At 49.1% G+C, this 13,319-nt stretch overlaps 1 pseudogene; it reads left to right on the top strand.

Annotated features, from left to right (window-relative positions):
- The first annotated feature begins 273 nt into the window (after nt 1-273).
- LOC125437965 overlaps nt 274-13,319 on the top strand; it is a 72,966-nt pseudogene continuing 59,920 nt past the window's right edge.

Raw genomic sequence — 13,319 nt, 5'->3', positions numbered from 1 at the left:
GCTCATCGGACCATCATTTTTATTTGTAAAGTATATGAATAAAGTTAGTTTTTTCTGCCAATTCCTTAAACGTACCATTGTTCCTCTTTTTTTGTTTTCAATGAAATGTCTTCAAAGCTATGAACTTTGAAGACATCTCATTGAAATCAAACAAAAAATGAAGAACATGTGCACAGAATTGACAGTGAAAACGAACTTTATTCATGTAATTTACAAATGGAAATGGTGAGTGGATGAGCTGCAAGCAGAGCAAATGTCCTTGAAAACCTGCCAATGGCAGGCGGCACGGAGAAGCCTGAAGAGGCAGAAAATGGCTGGCGTGAGCTGCACAAAGCGAAAGTGAGAGCTGTCGCAGATCAGGTGGGCAAAAAATGTTTCTTGCCCTGTGCAAAACAAGCAGGAAACGTCTTCAAAGCGACTTCAAGAAAAAAGTTGCTAGTTAAGTGGTTTTGGAAAAGTTCTGAGGGAATTAAAATGTCTTCCAAACGTTTTGAGGAAAAAATCTACGTAATTCCACCCCAAAATGCTTTTTAAAATGTCCTGAAGATGTTTTATTTGTGTTGCGTGGAATGTGCCATAGGCAAACCACTTCTGCTTCTCACGGACTTTCAAGTCTCCGTGCTAGGATTGCAATAAGTCAGTTGCAACCTACACATGTACGTAAGGAAGGGAAACAATTTTTGTTAATTGTCCCCTTTGGTGGCACCCTGCCTCTTCTGAAATGCTGCATTTGGGGGTTGGAAGACTCCTTTGGGTGGAACCAAAGGCCTCCTGTGGCAGGAAGAAATCAGTACAAATTGCCTGTGCCCTTGTGCCCACAGAGTTCTAGGTGGGATCCCAGCCACATTCTCTTTTTTTAAAAAGAAGAAAAATACTATCATTCTTTTCTTCACATGTCTTGACAAAAAAAATAATCAGATAATTTGTATTTGTTCTGCTTTAAAGGTACTAAAAGCTCCATAATTCAGACACTGAAGTTTATTAAAACAGAGGTAAATAGAGGGTAAAATTCCAGAACTGGACATTTGGAAAAATTGGAACATTTGTGAGATGCACTATGTACAATGCATTATATTTGGCAAAAGTAATGTGTCTTTCAACATTGTGTGAACCCTGCAAGATTTATGACGTTTCAAGCCATGGGGTTTCATGCTATTTCACAGTCGACTTTGTAAAACAACACCTGACAGACAAGTACGCTACCATCACTTAGCAACTTTTAAGAAGACAGTCCAGGGTAGTTTCACAATATCCATGATTTTATATATACTGTGCTGCTTAATAGTGCTGTGACGGCTAACAATGGAAATCAAATTTGTATTTCCCTAGGAGCACCGCAACTGATATTGGAAAAACTGTCAACGTAAATCCAATGTGTACAAGTGATGCATCACCTCAGTGTATTTGAACTGAAGGTGATCAATGACAACATAACTGGAACAGGTAAAATACATTGTCGGACAACTTCACTCGAGGTTACTTCCATTCCTACATGATAGTCGCTCAGTTCCTCTCCATGTGTTCATCTTGGCTTGTGAAGAGTTCAGATGTGAGGCTGTTGGAACTCATGTACTTAGTAAATGTGTTATGGAAAGCTATGGTAAGTCATGGAGCACATAACCACATAGCAAAATCTACGTGCAAGATCATCCAATCACAATAATATGAAATTCACATTAATTCATACTCAGGAGAATCTATCTAGTAGGAATAATGTCATCTATAAAGCAGTTGTTATCCTGTAGCAAGTAGATCCAAGTTCCCTGTAGTGCCTGAATTTGAACAAACATGGTGATATTAATGAAATTTTAAGAAAGGAATTTCCAATTAGCAGTTTGCATTTATTCCAGTCAAATAAGGGATACAAGAAAGGGTGGGGAATGTGGGAGTAGCATATTGACACTGTAGTCCCAAATATTTATCCCAGTGTATCAAGGTCTTTTATACTACCAGAATAAGTTCAAAGGGACTTTCTACATGGAATGCTCAGGGGAAATGCTACATTTACCATTTTATATATTTTCACCAAAGTTCGTCATTCTGTCTATATGAATTCATGCCATATTTCACTTCCTAGTCCAAGATATTCTCATTCAAGTTGAGCTTTCCTTTATGGAACAGAAAGAATTCATATTCAAATTTTAAGGGCCCCAAGTGAATCTTGTACACCCAAATAATTAAAAAAATGGCAGAACGTAGTGAAGCGTACATTACAAAGTTTCTTGAGCCTTTCTGGTTGCTGAGTTTACCAATCTGAGCCCAGCTGTTGAAGGCCTAACGATCCCTAAGGGATTTTATTTGCCACAGCAGCTTCCTTGTGTGCACTGAGTATGCGCCATTATAGTATATGCACTTCCTCTCACTTCCTGGGACTTAGACGGCCCTATAAATATTTCTTCTGCATTCATCACCAAGGTTACATTTCTGTTCATCTCTTTGTATATGGTGAGTTGCATCTTTTTTGGTTTAAGAGGGAACTTTTGCAGATAAGAATGCTCTGTATATACACTGGAGCCCTAAGTATGCAAAAATGTGTAGATCTGGACAATTATGTTTTTATAAGAATGTATGGATGCAATTGGTGTGCAGTGTCTCAAACATTTATCTTCTAGCATAGCAAGTCTGATAAAATTGTCTTTCTTTGCTTAATTTGCCAAAGTGGATGGGGAATTTAATTATGAATAAATTTTAAAAGCACCTTACTGTTCAAGAATGCTATTTGAATAACATAATGTATATATTTTACATGCTGTCCTTGAAGTCTTAGTGAGTACATACTTAATGCACACATCTTTTAATTTCTTCAGTTAAGAAAAATAAAAGGCCAAGGAGTTACATATTAATTATTCATAGCTCATTTGAGAAAAATGTTCATAAGTTGGAGAAAGTAGAGCTATGTTATCTGTCATAGGGAAAAAAAAGAATAGATTAAAATTCCACTTTATAAACTATTCAGTAATATGTACACTTCAGCTTTCATTAGTAACTATAGTGTGTGAAGAAATATATGTCTGAGAAGAACTACCCATTTGGCTACTGGAATGTAAAATCGCTTGAATTGAGCTTCATCACTTTAATTCATCTCTGTAAAGTCCTAACTAAGCTGGAAACTCCTAAAGGGACCACATGTACATTTGATTAGAAATTACATAGAAATGCTCTGTACCTCTATTACTTTGAAAATGTAACTGATGCTGAGATGTCAATATATTTAAATTTTCTTTGTGTGTTTTTCTAGCCTCATTAGATTGAGTTTAGGCAAGAGATTTTCTTAGTTCCTTGTCAGTATACCCTGGTGGAACTAGGAGGGACAGGAGGGCATACAATCCAGGGGCCATTCACCTGCGTCATGTGGGGGTGCATTTTGGCCCCTAGCCCCCTCTTCCCCACACGACCAGCCCTCAGCTGAACTCCCCCCACCCCTGCTGTCAAACTCTCCCTGCCACTGCCGTGCTGCCACCCCACAACCCTTCCCCACACACACCTTTTCCTCTTCTGAGCGGTTCTGGCCAGCAACACACTGGAGGCAGGGTTAAGGCCAGGGAAGGAGCGCACGCTCCCTGGCCTTAACCCTGCCACACTGTGTTCCTGGCTGGCCCCACAGAAGAGGAAAAGGCTTGTTGGCTTTTTTTTGCAGAGGCGATGGCAGTGCGGCAGCAGTGGTGGGTGTGGGAGTGGAGTGGTTGTGGTGGTGCTACCATATCACCCTGGCATAGTGGAGGAGTGCTTATTCACAGGTATCCCTGCCCGTATGCCAGTCTAAAGGGTAATGCTGGCGTTGAAGAGATGGGGAGCCCATTCTCTAGCAATAGCCAGGTCTACCTACATTAAAATTCCAGGAATTTTTTTTTCTTTCTGTTCTCCTGTTCTCAGCTTGCTTGCCACAGCTGCACATTTTCAGCCCCACAGTCAAAGAAGAATGTGTTCTCAACACGATACAGTAGCCCTGCTGAATGGATACTGATTTTCAACCACAAGAGGACCTCTGATAACATTGCCTTCCCTGATTATCTTAACCCAGATACTCCCTTCTGTAACTTCTCCTTACCACCTTACAATGTACTATATAAACTCGTGTATAAGTCGACCCACATATAAGTCGACGCACCTAATTTTACCACAAAAAACTGGAAAAACTTATTGACTTGTGTATAAGTCTAGGGTGGGAAATTTCAAAAATAAAAATAGATACAGTAACAGTAAAACAGTAAAAGAAAAACAGTAAACTAGCTCTGTAAGTGGAAAAGAAGGTCAACAAGAACAATATGGTCTCAACAATAACTTTAAAAGTACAAAAACCTTAGCTCAATCAGCAACCAAGCTAAAACACAACAATTAAAACCCTTCAAAACTGGATTCCTCCTCCTCATCTGTATGTCCAAATATAACCCAACTCAGATTTTAAGAGGGATATTATCAGAAATGGAAAAGGAGTTCAAGTCTTTGACAATGTGATCCCACCTTGTGACCCTTAACATTCACCAAACTGACAACAAAAGAAATATAAACACAATATCCCCTTCTCAACAATTAATACAAACATACCTGAAATACAGGCCTCTTAACAATTGGGAATGGAGCCTTTCCTTTCCTGAAATACAGGCCTCTTAACAATTGAAATGGAGCCTTTCCTTCCTTATGAGGAAAATCTGAGCTCTTTCGCTTCCCCTAATGGCACATACAGCAAATACCGTATAATACAATAGAAGACTCGCATATAAGACGAGGAAGGCTTTTTCAGAATTAAAAATGTGCTGAAAAAGTAGACTTATACACGAGTATATATGGTACTTTATTGTTTCTCAAATAATCCATCTGGACACCTCCCGGAGGTTATCTTAGCAGAAATGGCCTCAGAGACTGATATCTTCCCAGGAGAATCATGGAGTCCCGACAGATGTTTCTGCTCACCAGATACTTTACTGTGTATGGGGTTTAAAAACTCATTAATTTATTGTATTGTACAGTATGAACTAGTTACTAGTAGGACATATATTTGAGCATCTTCTGTTTCATTTAGTAGATATTTCTCTGCATTGTGATTTCATCGTTTATTTCACTTAGCCCTTTGGTTATTCCCTGCACATGAGCTATTATTAAAGCACTTAACACTTGACGCATGTGTTGTAGATATTCAAGAGCATGATTTACACTGTATCTCCCGATCTTTGTTTATTCCAACATGTAAATAAAACTAGTCAGAAGCTGAAAGAATTATGACTTAAATCAAAATGTCTGCAATTAATTAACCTTGACATGTAGTGTAATTTTATACATAGGCAAATGTTCTCACATTTCCCCCCCAAAAGCATGGGGTGAAAGACAACTACTCAGGATTTCTGTTTTTTTTTTAAATAATCTTTTTATTGAAAATCAAATTAAATTTAATGTATGTTTCATTTTGATTGCATGGGGAGTCAGTTTCCTTCTCCTCTTGGGTTTTGGAAATGTATTCATTATTCTTATGTTTTATTACTGTGTTGTTTTTCTAAATGGGAATGTATTTGATCTTATATGTTTTCATAGATTTCTCAGCAGATGATTGTTGAAATATGTGGGGATGTTGTATTAAAAAATAAAGATTCATTACACCTTTTTAGGCTTGGCCTTTGTCTTCTTCCCTTCTACCTTGTCTCTATTTTCTCATTCCACTTTCTGTTCTGTTTGTTTTCTTCTCAATTTGTTCTATGTTTTTGTGTAGTTTTGGCAGTAGAGGACGGGTGGGCTTGGGCTTTCTCGTCATACTAACTCTGACATTTATTTTAAAAACTTGAATAAAAATATTCATAATTTTAAAAAAGAGGTTATATCTCGGTTCACAATTCAACAAAAAGGGTTTTGTTTGCTGAGGCCTCAGGAACCCAGTCAGGACAAACATATTAGTACTGAACTGATGAAAATATCACCACAATTGAGAATATCAACTGAATTAGATCTGCTTCTTTCTTCTATTACTTTTTTAAAAGACAAAGAAACACAATCTCCACATTTCTATCCACTATGGGGAAGAAACAAACTCAAGAGAACAATAAGTTTTTGCTGCTTTGTGTTCAGTGTTTAGCTTTATATCCACAAGTCCAACTCTTCCATTCTGGAATTGGAAAAAACTGGAATGAAATCCTAGACACTTTGGGACAAATTGGAATCTTAAGTAGATAAAGACAATTCAGATTCCCAGTTCCAATTCACTTGAACCATGTCTTTAATACTTAAAAATACAACCCAAGTGAATTGGAATTGTTGTCTGTAAATAATGTACCATCCATGACACATCACCTGTAACTGTATTTGAGGGAACAACAAATTAAAAAAACCAGTTAATGCTCAGTAATACTATCAAACACAGAAGAAGTGATTAGACACAGTAGAATTTTAAAATTTTTGTCAGCAGTAGGGACGACTTTTCCTTAGTGGGAAATGTATTTATTGTATACTTAAATGCAAATGAAATAATTTACAAACACTGTGGACAATGGATAATATGTATTGAAAGACTTCTCTACATATAGTCCTTCTCTACATAAATGTCCGTGTCAGAAGCTACATAGGGAGAAACACTGAAAATATTTTTTTTAAAAAAATGGGACACACAAAAATAATATTTACCTGAAGATAATTGGTGTCCTTTCAGTGGAACAGTCTCTTGATAATAATCATTAATACAGAGACATCATAGTTATACAATGAACTGATAGTCCTAATGATAAGCACTAATGAGAAAAAAAGAAGCATAACCCATTGAAAAATTACAAACCATGAACCTGAAGGAGTAAAATGAAGATCTTAAATTATCACAATTGATTTAGATGCCCCATTCATATTTGAAAGCCAGCGTGGTTATAGTAATTAAGAGCAGCGGATTCTAATCTGCAGAACCAAGTTCGTTCCCTCCTGCTACTCATGAAGCCTGCTGGGTGGCCTTGGGCCAGTCACAGAACTCTTTCAATCTACACCAACGGTTCTCAACCTGTGGGTTGTGACCCCTTTGGGGGTCGAACGACCCTTTCACAGGGGTCGCCTAAGACCATCAGAAAACACATTTTTCCGATGGTCTTAGGAGCTGAGACACAAATAATTTTATGGTTGGGAGTCACCACAACATGAGGAACTGTCTTAAAGGGTCACGGCATTAGGAAGGTCGAGAACCACTGACCTACATGGAGGCAGGCAACAGCAAACTACCTCCATAGTTCTCCATAATTTAGCTGTATCTTGATGGTACTCCCTGTCTTATATTGTCTAAGTCAGTGATTCTCAACTTTCCTAATGCTGCAACCCTTTAATACAGTTCCTCATGTTGTGGTGACCCCCAACCCTAACATTTATCCGTTCTACAGATGGAGAACACTGATGCAGAGACTCTTAGGCGACCCCTGTGAAAGGGTCGTTCGACCCCCAAAGGGGTCACGACACACAGGTTGAGAACCACTGGTCTAAGTAGAGTTACGCCCTTCTAAGGCCATTGATCTGTGTGGCACTGTGACACAAGAACATTACTTAATCCAAATAAGTGCATCATTTGAATTAATATACCTTATATTATCTTCTGCTATTGTTAATCCCATTTTAATGTTTTCTTGATATATTCTTTTAAAACATGTTTTAATTTGTGTTTCATTCTGATTGCACTGGGAGTAATTTTTATGCCCTCTTTTAAGATATGTACCCTTTATTCTTATGTTATTAGTTTGATGTTTTTAAAAAATTTATTTTGTTAAATATTTTTAGCAATTCCCGAGGAAGATACGCAAAATGCCTTGGGGATTTGTTTTATGTGTTTTTGATTACAAAAAGCTTTTTATGTTGAAAGTTATTTTTTCATATCTTTTCTGGGTTGTTATTGTCTTTTTCTCTTGAACGAGACCTCCCTTTCAGGATCTGACTGATTTAGCCCTGCTGATCCATCCTTTTATTATGTAAGGCAGCATTGTTATAATATTCCATATGGCAGTGGCCCTGAAAGTAGATTGGAAACATTGGTTAATACAAACGTAGTGGCTTATCTACTGATGGGCATGAGTTATCATGAATACCAATTGGGAAGCAACTTCATTAGCTACTTATTGGTTTCTAGGTTAAAAATCAAGGTGTGAGTGGTTGTTTTTAAAATTGTTTCTTGACTTGGCAACACAATACTTGAAGGATTGCTTCTTTCTATATCAACCATTACATCAGTTACAAACTTCCTAAGAACTATTGCTCTTTTATCTATCTCATCGCCATGTTTGGTCTACTTTAGTAAGGTCATACTCCATCTTGGTGGTGGCATCAGTTCTTTGGAACAGCCTTCCTGAAGAAGTTTGTGGCCCTTCTAGGTTCAATATGTTCTGTATTATTTTAAAGATCTTTTTGGCATTAATTGTTGCTGAGGATTTTAATCTCAGTAGTTTTAGCTAGGAATTTAGAGTTTCATTCACCCTTTCTACACAAACTTTTAAAAACATTTTGAGGTAGGAAATAAAACATTTCCTCCATGGAGTTCAGAATTACCCACAAATGTTTTATTTTCAACCTCAAGACATTTTAAGTGAATCCCCTTTTAAAATGATTCCCTGGCTGAATTTTTTTGACAATGTGTTCAGTTGCTTGTGCGATCTATTTACTAAATTTCCCACACTTCTCTGCTTCCCTGAACTTCCTCCTTGGCGCCATTTTCTCAGTTCACTCAGTTCCACCTTGCCTGTTTATTTGTAGCATTTCTCTGTTCTTTTATTTTGTGAAGGGGTGGAATCTTTGAAGCATTGAGTACACAAGGAGCATAGAATGCAGCACAAGGCTGTGAAGCATTTACACACTGATTCAATACAGAACTCCAAAACTGGGGTGGGGGGAGAACATAATGGCAACCAGAAATCATTTCATGGGGGTGAGTGCAGATATATATTACTGTAAAGTGGGGTTGTGGGGTGGAGGTTGAAAGCATTTTAGAAATGTTTTAGGGGATTTATGTGGAAAGGACCATTGTGACTTTACAGTTGTATTTTAATTTTGTCTGTTGCTTTGAACATAAAAATGAAGCAGGGTATAATTTTTTTAAACAAATCAAATCAACATTCCTGCTTCTCGGTGTTCCTCAAAGGCCACACATGGCTTTGTTCAGTATGCAAAACTCTGCCACAGTGAATCATTTGAGAGAGGGATTTGGTCATCATTGTGGCATCTGCAAACATCCTCCACTATGGGGAATGCTCAGCCGTCTTCTGTCATCTTTAGGAAACAGTTTTCTATTTTCTATCTTCTGCTTAAATGTCATCAGGGCCAGCTGAGACCCTTCCATCCCTCTCTCTCAGCCCTTCCACTTTCTCACCTCACCCCCTTTGTGATCTGGGCTTAATGCTAGCTGATGCGTGTCATTTCACACCTACAAATATTTCGCAACCCGAGTATTACAATTGGTGTAAAATTACATGAAAAAAAATACAAGTAAAGCTCAGACATGCCCAATTGAGGTCAAGTCACTAATGGCAACTGTGCTTGAAACAGAAACACTAACCAGGAAATGAGATATTCACACATCCCTAGTATGAAGTGGCCTGCCATTCATGTTGTGTTATGGAGATTACTTTATGATACTGATGGTCTTCTTAATTATGCAATAGAACTACAAACTAATTAAAATGGACTTTACAATTTTTCAGAGTATTTTTGTGGTGATAGAACAAAGCACTTGGATGACCTTTATTGTTTTTGCTGTTATTTCGTTATTTATAGTCCGCCTATTTGAGTGAGACTTGAGGTGTATTACATAGTGTAAGTCAAGTACAAGCAACACAATGGACATCCAACGAACAGTACAATAGAAATTGGACTACAGAAATCTGAAAACAAGTAGAAATCTTAAACGGAGCTGAAATAAAGAATGAGCTTGTGAATGTGATACACTGAGTAGAGTGATGGAAACTGTAGAACATGTTCCTTTTAGATGCAGTTTTCATAGTGATGCTCTTTCTGGGACCCTTATTGAACAAGAATTCTGGTTATTCTGAGTCAACTAAAATTAATATTCTCTTTACTGATGAAGACTTGTGGCCAAGTTCTTTGTAATAGTGTATAAATTTTACAGCATCTAGCAGAACTGATTCCAGGTAGTAATTCTCTGGGAAATTTTGTTGTAAATTTTATGATTTTAATCAATTTTATTCATTCATTTTTATCAGTTTTATAATGACTTACGTATGATTATTAGTATTTTATTTTCTTAGGCCAAATGTCACTATTATTTGTTATTACTGGTCATTTACAGTAAATGAAGTACCTGTCTACCTAAGTCAGCAAGTGTTAGTTGACCCCCATCAAAAAGCATAAAGTCTTTCCAGACCTCCACCTTTCCAACTAGCATAACTTCTGTCTTGTCTGTTTAGCTTCAATTTATTCAACCCCAGTGGTACCAGCAGCAGCCCAGGACCTCTACTGCATCACCAAGGGATTTTGAAGGAGTGTCATCCACATATTGAGCGTCATCCACATATTGATACCATCCAGTTCGAAAGATGCAAAAGATTTATGTAGAGCCGTGGTGGCGAACCTTTGACACTCCAGATGTTATGGACTACAATTCCCATCAGCCCCTTCCAGCATGGCCAATTGGCCATGCTGGAAGGGGCTGATGGGATTGGGGGGGGGGGGGGGCGGGGGGGGGGGGGGGGGGGGGGGGGGGGGGGTGGGGGGGGGGGGGGGGGGGGGGGGGGGGGGGTGGGGGGGGGGGGGGGTGGGGGGGGGGGGGGGTGGGGGGGGGGGGGGGTGGGGGGGGGGGGGGGTGGGGGGGGGGGGGGGTGGGGGGGGGGGGGGGTGGGGGGGGGGGGGGGTGGGGGGGGGGGGGGGTGGGGGGGGGGGGGGGTGGGGGGGGGGGGGGGTGGGGGGGGGGGGGGGTGGGGGGGGGGGGGGGTGGGGGGGGGGGGGGGTGGGGGGGGGGGGGGGTGGGGGGGGGGGGGGGTGGGGGGGGGGGGGGGTGGGGGGGGGGGGGGGTGGGGGGGGGGGGGGGTGGGGGGGGGGGGGGGTGGGGGGGGGGGGGGGTGGGGGGGGGGGGGGGTGGGGGGGGGGGGGGGTGGGGGGGGGGGGGGGTGGGGGGGGGGGGGGGTGGGGGGGGGGGGGGGTGGGGGGGGGGGGGGGTGGGGGGGGGGGGGGGTGGGGGGGGGGGGGGGTGGGGGGGGGGGGGGGTGGGGGGGGGGGGGGGTGGGGGGGGGGGGGGGTGGGGGGGGGGGGGGGTGGGGGGGGGGGGGGGTGGGGGGGGGGGGGGGTGGGGGGGGGGGGGGGTGGGGGGGGGGGGGGGTGGGGGGGGGGGGGGGTGGGGGGGGGGGGGGGTGGGGGGGGGGGGGGGTGGGGGGGGGGGGGGGTGGGGGGGGGGGGGGGTGGGGGGGGGGGGGGGTGGGGGGGGGGGGGGGTGGGGGGGGGGGGGGGTGGGGGGGGGGGGGGGTGGGGGGGGGGGGGGGTGGGGGGGGGGGGGGGTGGGGGGGGGGGGGGGTGGGGGGGGGGGGGGGTGGGGGGGGGGGGGGGTGGGGGGGGGGGGGGGTGGGGGGGGGGGGGGGTGGGGGGGGGGGGGGGTGGGGGGGGGGGGGGGTGGGGGGGGGGGGGGGTGGGGGGGGGGGGGGGTGGGGGGGGGGGGGGGTGGGGGGGGGGGGGGGTGGGGGGGGGGGGGGGTGGGGGGGGGGGGGGGTGGGGGGGGGGGGGGGTGGGGGGGGGGGGGGGTGGGGGGGGGGGGGGGTGGGGGGGGGGGGGGGTGGGGGGGGGGGGGGGTGGGGGGGGGGGGGGGTGGGGGGGGGGGGGGGTGGGGGGGGGGGGGGGTGGGGGGGGGGGGGGGTGGGGGGGGGGGGGGGTGGGGGGGGGGGGGGGTGGGGGGGGGGGGGGGTGGGGGGGGGGGGGGGTGGGGGGGGGGGGGGGTGGGGGGGGGGGGGGGTGGGGGGGGGGGGGGGTGGGGGGGGGGGGGGGTGGGGGGGGGGGGGGGTGGGGGGGGGGGGGGGTGGGGGGGGGGGGGGGTGGGGGGGGGGGGGGGTGGGGGGGGGGGGGGGTGGGGGGGGGGGGGGGTGGGGGGGGGGGGGGGTGGGGGGGGGGGGGGGTGGGGGGGGGGGGGGGTGGGGGGGGGGGGGGGTGGGGGGGGGGGGGGGTGGGGGGGGGGGGGGGTGGGGGGGGGGGGGGGTGGGGGGGGGGGGGGGTGGGGGGGGGGGGGGGTGGGGGGGGGGGGGGGTGGGGGGGGGGGGGGGTGGGGGGGGGGGGGGGTGGGGGGGGGGGGGGGTGGGGGGGGGGGGGGGTGGGGGGGGGGGGGGGTGGGGGGGGGGGGGGGTGGGGGGGGGGGGGGGTGGGGGGGGGGGGGGGTGGGGGGGGGGGGGGGTGGGGGGGGGGGGGGGTGGGGGGGGGGGGGGGTGGGGGGGGGGGGGGGTGGGGGGGGGGGGGGGTGGGGGGGGGGGGGGGTGGGGGGGGGGGGGGGTGGGGGGGGGGGGGGGTGGGGGGGGGGGGGGGTGGGGGGGGGGGGGGGTGGGGGGGGGGGGGGGTGGGGGGGGGGGGGGGTGGGGGGGGGGGGGGGTGGGGGGGGGGGGGGGTGGGGGGGGGGGGGGGTGGGGGGGGGGGGGGGTGGGGGGGGGGGGGGGTGGGGGGGGGGGGGGGTGGGGGGGGGGGGGGGTGGGGGGGGGGGGGGGTGGGGGGGGGGGGGGGTGGGGGGGGGGGGGGGTGGGGGGGGGGGGGGGTGGGGGGGGGGGGGGGTGGGGGGGGGGGGGGGTGGGGGGGGGGGGGGGTGGGGGGGGGGGGGGGTGGGGGGGGGGGGGGGTGGGGGGGGGGGGGGGTGGGGGGGGGGGGGGGTGGGGGGGGGGGGGGGTGGGGGGGGGGGGGGGTGGGGGGGGGGGGGGGTGGGGGGGGGGGGGGGTGGGGGGGGGGGGGGGTGGGGGGGGGGGGGGGTGGGGGGGGGGGGGGGTGGGGGGGGGGGGGGGTGGGGGGGGGGGGGGGTGGGGGGGGGGGGGGGTGGGGGGGGGGGGGGGTGGGGGGGGGGGGGGGTGGGGGGGGGGGGGGGTGGGGGGGGGGGGGGGTGGGGGGGGGGGGGGGTGGGGGGGGGGGGGGGTGGGGGGGGGGGGGGGTGGGGGGGGGGGGGGGTGGGGGGGGGGGGGGGTGGGGGGGGGGGGGGGTGGGGGGGGGGGGGGGTGGGGGGGGGGGGGGGTGGGGGGGGGGGGGGGTGGGGGGGGGGGGGGGTGGGGGGGGGGGGGGGTGGGGGGGGGGGGGGGTGGGGGGGGGGGGGGGTGGGGGGGGGGGGGGGTGGGGGGGGGGGGGGGTGGGGGGGGGGGGGGGTGGGGGGGGGGGGGGGTGGGGGGGGGGGGGGGTGGGGGGGGGGGGGGGTG

Source organism: Sphaerodactylus townsendi, linkage group LG01 (assembly GCF_021028975.2).
Source record: "Sphaerodactylus townsendi isolate TG3544 linkage group LG01, MPM_Stown_v2.3, whole genome shotgun sequence".
In the NCBI taxonomy this organism is placed as follows: domain Eukaryota; kingdom Metazoa; phylum Chordata; class Lepidosauria; order Squamata; family Sphaerodactylidae; genus Sphaerodactylus; species Sphaerodactylus townsendi.
The sequence above is the reverse complement of the archived record's forward strand: the minus strand, read 5'-3'. Positions and strand labels throughout refer to the sequence as shown.